A 7,278-nucleotide genomic window follows, 5' to 3' on the forward strand; every position below is an offset into this window, starting at 1 on the left:
TACAGGATTATTTACAATAGCCAAATTATGGAAGCAACCCAAGTGTCCATAGACAGATGAATGGATAAAAAAGATGGGGTATATATACACAATGGAATATTATTCAGTCATAAAAAAGAATGAAATCTTGCCATTTGCAACAGCATGGATAGAGCTAGAGGATATAATGCTAAGAGAAATAAGTCAGTCAAAGAAAGCCAAATACCATATGATTTTACTCATGTTAAATTTAAAAACAAAACAAAGAAGCACAGGGAGAAAGAAAAAGAGAGAAACCCAAGAAACAGATTCACAGACTTAACTACAGAGAACAGACTGGTGTTTGCCAGAGGGGAGGTGAGGGCTGAATGGGTGAAATCGGTGATGGAGATGAAAGAGTACACTTACCATGATGAGTACCAGGTAATGTATGAAATTGTTAAATCACTGTATTGTACACCTGAAACTAACATAACATCATATGTTAACTATACTGGCATTAAAATAAAAACCTAATTTAAAAAGCAAAAATCAGGGACACCTAACTGGCTCAGTTGAGGGAGCATGCCACTCTTCATCTTGGGGTCATGGATTTGAGCCCCATGTTGGCTGTAGAGATTACTCAAATAAATAGACTTAAAAAAAATAAAATAAAGGACTAATCCTTTCCTAAAAGGAAATTCAGTAAGCTCCAAGTTGACAGACCTTTCAGTGTTTGCAGCTGCTGATAGCCATCCATCCTCCCACCCCCAAGGTAACTCTTCCTTATCAGTGATTGATCTTTCTGTTTTTCTGGGAGAAAACACCAATTAAACTATTAGGGATTAGATACCTAGTGCTTTAATATTTCTTTTTAATATCTGTTAGTCTTTCTTTTAAAGAATAGGTTTTACCCCCTCTGTAGGTAGAAAACTAAGAGAGGTTGTAAATATTTTTAAAATAAGGATTTCCTCCATTATAAAGATGTCTGCCCTAGCAGCTGAACAAATACAAAGAAAATTAACGTTTTTCCAGCTCTGAAGTAAGTAGCAATCTCCTGGGGACAAAAGAGGGAACTATATGTTATTTACATGGAATTGCATTAAGAAGCCCCTGCCATTTTTAAGGATGGGAGCAGCAGTGGGCTATTGAAATAAGAAGGAAAGTCTCCTGTATTTTGATAAATTATACTTGTGTAAAGTTGTGAAAACGCTTTCTGTCTCTCTAAATTATCATATTATTGAAGTTGGGATGGGTTTATGTGAGATAAATCAGAAGGAACAGAAGAACAAGCAGTATGGGGTTTAGCGGCAACATCTTAGAAGGAAGTGATTATTTTTCCCCTGACAGAAACTAGTGTTGTAGTAGAAGAGAAAACATTTCCTGGGCAACCAAAATACATCTTGCATGTTCTTCCAGTACAGTCTGAATCCTCAGCAAAAGGCTAAGACGATGAATTAAACTCAGCAGCCTCCCAGCTTTTATGTTCCTGAAATCTTCTGTTGCTGTTGGTAATCGTTAACACTTGTCTTTCCATCATCCCATTTTCTCACTTTATTGTTAGGCACTTAATGTGCCTGTTCCTTAATTCGGTCCTATAACTGAGTGCAAGGTTAGTTGACTACTCTGTGTCTTTAGCACTTAGCTGAGGGCCTACCACACAGTCAGTGCTCAATAAATATTTTTTAGTGAATGAATTACCACACAAATATCAAAGCTTTTATTATATTGAGCTCTACGGTGGAATTTGGGTGAGATGGTGAAATAGAAGAACAATTTTTATGATATTAATGAAAACATTAGCAATTGATCCTTTGAACTTTTTCAGGTAAGACCTTACCTACAATTTAAAAAATGATGGGCAGCTTTTAATATTGTGTCAAGTCAATGCTGTCACTCCCATTCATAAAATTTCCATTTAATTTTAACTCTCTGAGTCCTGCCCCTGTCATTCACCTATGACTATCTGAGTAATAATAGCCAAAGGACTTTATAGGTGTGTGTGTGGCTTACAGATTTAAATATTTCCCAATTCTGGGGCGCCTGGGTGGCTCAGTCGTTAAGTGCCTGCCTTTGGCTCAGGTCATGATCCCAGGGTGCTGGGATTGAGCCCCGCATTGTGCTCCCTGCTCCGCGGGAAGCCTACTTCTCCCTCTCCCACTCCCCCTGCTTGTGTTCCCTCCTGCTGTGTCTCTGTCAAATAAATAAAATCTTCAAAAAAAATATTTCCCAATTCTGTAAATTACTATGAAGTTAGCATAAGGAATTTGCTTTGTTATCGTTACAGTATGAGTTGAAGGAAGGAAATTATGTGAGGCATATATGCTTATGTCCCTTGAGAGTGTGCTTTCCAAAAATGATGCACTACATTTTCATATTCCTCTAGATTTTTACTTCTTTCACTAAAGAAAGTATCTTACATATTGTACAGATAGTTTCATGTGCTGGTAAGCTGGTCTTGAGACCATGAGAAAATTCAGTATTTACTAGCACAGAGCAATATCAAATAAGTAGAAATTAGAATTTTCTGCCTTCATGAGGTTATTGTTTCAATAGGCAACTTAGACCAAAAAAAGTTTATGAAATATCTGAGGACATCAGTGGGAGAAATGTGTAACTACAACCAGTTGCGGTGATAACCCAACTCTAGAGGGGTGACTTGAATCAGTGCCGTGCAGCCAATTCCAGGAATAGTTTGGAGAACCATAGGTCAACTGTCGGAAAGTTGGGGACTGTGTCACCATTCTCCTCTCTTCATGGGTGACAAATAGTATTTGCTTTTCATTAAAATGTGAGCACTATCCATATAAATTTTAGGTTTTTAATAGAGTAGTTTAATTATATATTCTATATAATGGACTTATTCTAGCCTATATATAGAATATATCCACGTATATATTCTGTATATCCTAAAGTGTGTGAAACATAGGAGTGACTTTAAAAATACCAAACTTAAGAATACTTTACTATTGTTGTGTTTTGAAAGAGCTACGCGTAATCCACTACTTAACGCTTTGGAATTTTTTTCTTTGTTTCAGGCCTCCTTACACCAAAGCAACTCCTAAAAGCATTTAATTGATTATGAAAGATAATAATGGCTGAGGAATTTATACTTGAAATCATATACTTTTGTTTATAGAATGTTTATTAAAAGAGAAATAGTTATTCATTCATGTTTAAATTAAGATAGGTGAATGTAACTTGTAACAAGCCCTAAATCTTGATGGCTTAATACAATAAAGGATTATTTCTCACCATGTCATCATCTAGTTCGAGTTAGTGTTGGTGGTAGTGGGGCAGGTGTTAGGAGCCTCTATTCTCTCCAGTTATTTAGGAATTCCAGCTTCTTGCGTTGCCTGGCTTCACTGTCAGTGAAGGCCTTTTTGTCCCCAGTGGATCCTTAGTATCTGGTCTATAAACAAGAGAGGAGAGTATGGAAGACTGCATCGAAGGGTGTCATTTTTAGTCCAGACCTGGAGGTGCTAGCCACCACTTCTGACTACCTTTCCTTGGTTATACTTTAATCACATGGTTCCACTTAATCTAAGGGAGCCTGGGAAATGTCATCTGGCCATATGCCCTGAAAGAAAAGGAAACAGGGGTTGGAAATACACAGCACTGTCTCTGCCAGTGCTTAAACATGGTGCATTGACTTAAACTTTTCTGATATTTTGATATACTTCAAAAGTTTCCAACTTAACACGAAGTCAGTGGATCAAATGAAAAAGGAATGACCAAAAACATAACGAGAAGGCAGACAATACAAAATTCATTGGCTAGTTTGGAAGCAGCTATATTTAAAGAAGTGGCTATCTAAAGACAGTTCAAACAAATGTAAGGTGACTAATCAGTGCCTCAAATCTTAAACTAAATGTAATAGCATAAGGAGTTGGGGCCAGTTAATTAACTTTGTATCCTTGGACCATTCACTTAATTCCTCTAAGACCTGACTGTATCCTCTGAAAAATGGAAAGAATACTGATACTTGTTTTCATCATTGCTATGAAGCAAACAAAATTATGTCTATGAAGGGGTTCCTAAAATATTAATTGCTAAACAAGTTTTACTTCAGGACAGTTGCATTAAGGAAAAATTAACTCCAAGATTGCCCCTGTCATTCACCTATGACTCATGAATTTTCACTTGGCATAGAGTAGCAGAGGAAAGTCTTTCAAATATTGTAAAATCAACGTTTATCTGAGGTAGACTTTGCTGCTTGTAGGAAGGGTGTGTGGCTGAGTAATAGTTCAAAAATAGCAAGTTATTTTGAGGAAGAACATATGTTCTTTAACAAATAAAATAAGTGTTCAGAAGAATTTTATAGCATATTTAATCACACATTTAAAATAATTTGAATCCTGTAATTTAGAGCACTCTAAATTTTTAATTTTTAAGTGCTTTGTTAAGTGCAATAGTACCAAGGTGAGTACTATTATGTAGAGTTGCATTTTATGAGTAACTCTTATCAGTCTCTGTGAAGGAAAACTATTCCATGATTAATCAAAACTGGAATATGCAGACTAAATATATATTTAATGTGTTTTGCAAAATCATGAATATATACTTAAATATGTACATACATATGCACACAGCCATAAATGGTAGGTGTGATTAAAAGACACTTGTTTCATACATCAAACGGATAAACAAATAACACTTAATTTGCTTTATCATGATCTGCTGATGCATGGCTATCAGGATTTTGTTGGTGGGTTCCTTCAATAGACATTTAACGACTAGGTTGAAGGGAGTAAGGTGGGTGTTTTTAGAATGTTAACAAAAAAGTAGCCTTAACTTCCATCAGGGAACTAACCAGTTAGCAGATGTCATATACAGAAAAAAACAAAATGTAATCAAAGGCAGTATTTTGTCATGATTTGGGAGACAGATAATAAGTGGTATAAATGTAGCAGAGTGAGATTCCGTTCAGATTGGAAAATAGGGAAAGACACCATCGTGAAGGGGTGACATTTTCATTGGTTCTTTGAGAATGGATAGGATTTAGCTGTGTGACAGACATGAATAGTACTTTAGGCAGGCCCCATGTTACGAGCAAGATAAGGGGACGAGAGGAGCCATTTGAGCTTAAGTAAATGAAATGATTTGGCTGGAAAATTAAATATATAAAAGAATAATGGAAAATCACTCAGCTTGAAAAAATAGGTTGTGGCCATACCCTTGATAGCCTTAAAATCCAAGCAGCTTTACAGACAGCCTTTGATGAGGTGTTGGTGAATTTCTACAATGGAGTAAAATAATTTAAAAGGCTTTGAAAGCATTATTTAAAAAATCTTAATTGCTGAGGTGACTTCATAGTTATGGTTGCTCTTCAAAAACCTTACCATCCTAGCAGATCTAGGGCTTTTCTTAATAACTTGAAGGGCTAATTTTGTTAGCCCCAGATTTTTAGTTTTTTATTTCTTACCTCTATGTTGAGTATCCAAGATTATTATGCAGTGCCCCCTATTGTAGGGTTCCTACATAAAAATAGTAATGCTGTTACTTAGTAAGCAGAAAGTAATATTGATCCTGAGTACATGGGTAGTTGGGTGCTAGGTAAAGTGAGGAACACAAAAATACAAAAATATGAATGTTACAATAACAACACCTGTATATAGCATTTGGGAGATAGCAAAAAATAGTATCGAAAATAAATTCTGGGGAGCCTAGGTGGCTCAGTTGGGTGTCCAACTCTTAATTTTGGCTCAGGTCATAATTTCAGGGTTGTGAAATTGAGTCCCAATTGGGGCTCCACGGTAGGCATGGAGCCTACTTAAGATTCTCTCTCTCTCCCCCTCTCTCTGCTCCTCCCCCCACTCTCTCTCTCAAAAAAAAAAAAAAAAAAAGAAAAAGAAAAAATTCTGTAGGAGTTCATAGTTGTAATTGGAGTTCAGAGAAGTTGATGGAAGAATTGCAAGGGCTCTTAACCTCCGGAATGAATGATGAGATTGATGACAGATCAGCAGAGAGCTTTAAGCCAATCAGGCAGCTGGTGATGGGCCATTCCTACCTTTCCAGTTCGTGTTCTGTCTTACTGCTATGAAAGAGTCCATTGTCATCAGTAATGGGAATGATAGCAAAGATTTCTGGAATCCTAATTTTCTTAAAAATAACTTTAAGTCAGTTAATAAAAATTTTAGTAAGCTGCAGGGCGCCTGGCTGAGCGCAGAGTCTGTTTCAGTTTCTCTCTCCCTCTTCCTCTGCCCCTCTCCCCCCTGCTCTCTTTCTCTCTCTCAAACAAATAAATCTTTAAAGAAAAAGAAATCAGTAAGCTGCATTGTAGTTTTTGTAATAAGACAATGATGGAATGCCTGAGAACTGTGTTGCGTGTGTTTTCTGTTTAAAATCTGTCATTTTTCTCCTTTTAATTTCCATTCCTCTGCCATTTCAAACAGGATTTTAAGTCTGTTTATAATATATAAACATAATAATGAAAAGCTAAAAAGTAATGAAATGAGGGCCAGTAAGAAATAAGGAAAGGAAAAGGTGGATGAATTATTTAAGATGAAGTTGTACATACAAAACCAGGTGCTAGAGTGCTAACTCATTTTCTGTAAATAAAGAGCCCACGAAGCTGTCTCTGGGTTTCCACGCAGCCACAGAAAAGAGAGAAAGACCATCGGTTTGTAGATGGGTACTGGCTGTGATATAAGAACAAGCCAGCAACACAGGAGGAAGCACCACTCTCTCTAGTACCAAGCACCACTCTCTCTAGTACCAAGTCCAGAGAGAAATCTGTGATAGGTCCTCTGAGAGAAGCACCACAGAATATGATAAATAATGAGTGTCCTCAAAAACATCCAAGTAGGGGGGCGGAGCAAGATGGCGGAGGAGTAGGAGACCTAGATTTCGTCTGGTCTCAGGAATTCAGCTGAATAGGGATCAAACCATTCTGAACACCTACAAACTCAACAGGAGACCGAAGAAGAGAGTAGCAACAACTCTCTGAACAGAAAAGTGACCACTTTCTGGAAGGTAGGACGTGCGGAGAAGTGAATCCGAGGCGATATTCGGGAGGATAGACGGCGGGGGAGGGGCCTCCGTCGGCCGCTTCTGGCAAGTGCTAGAGCCGCGGAGCACAAAATCGGACCTTTTAGAAGTTGGCTCCGTGGAGGGACGTCGCTGCAGTGGCTAAGCAGGGGGTGGAATCCTCCCGGGACAGTGTGGTCTCAGGACCCTTGGGGTCACAGAGAGACCGGGGTGCCTGAGTGCGGCAGAGCTCCCAGGTATCAGAGCGGGGAAGCTGGCTGCAGAGACGGAGCAGAGTCGCGGGCTCTCAGCTCGGGGTTGCCATAAACTGTGATCTGCGGCCCAGTCGGG

General features: G+C 38.2%; 1 long non-coding RNA gene across 1 annotated transcript in view; it reads right to left on the reverse strand.

Annotated features, from left to right (window-relative positions):
- Window positions 1–3,261: 3,261 nt before the first annotated feature.
- LOC141373791 (uncharacterized) overlaps window positions 3,262–7,278 on the reverse strand; it is a 22,912-nt gene continuing 18,895 nt past the window's right edge. The window contains exon 3 of the long non-coding RNA XR_012380114.1: window positions 3,262–3,370. This is a non-coding gene — a long non-coding RNA (uncharacterized lncRNA). The remainder of the gene's footprint in view (window positions 3,371–7,278) is intronic.

Source organism: Callorhinus ursinus, unplaced genomic scaffold, assembly GCF_003265705.2.
Source record: "Callorhinus ursinus isolate GAN/ISIS: 27379988/994484 unplaced genomic scaffold, GSC_fseal_2.0 scaffold12, whole genome shotgun sequence".
In the NCBI taxonomy this organism is placed as follows: Eukaryota; Metazoa; Chordata; class Mammalia; order Carnivora; family Otariidae; genus Callorhinus; species Callorhinus ursinus.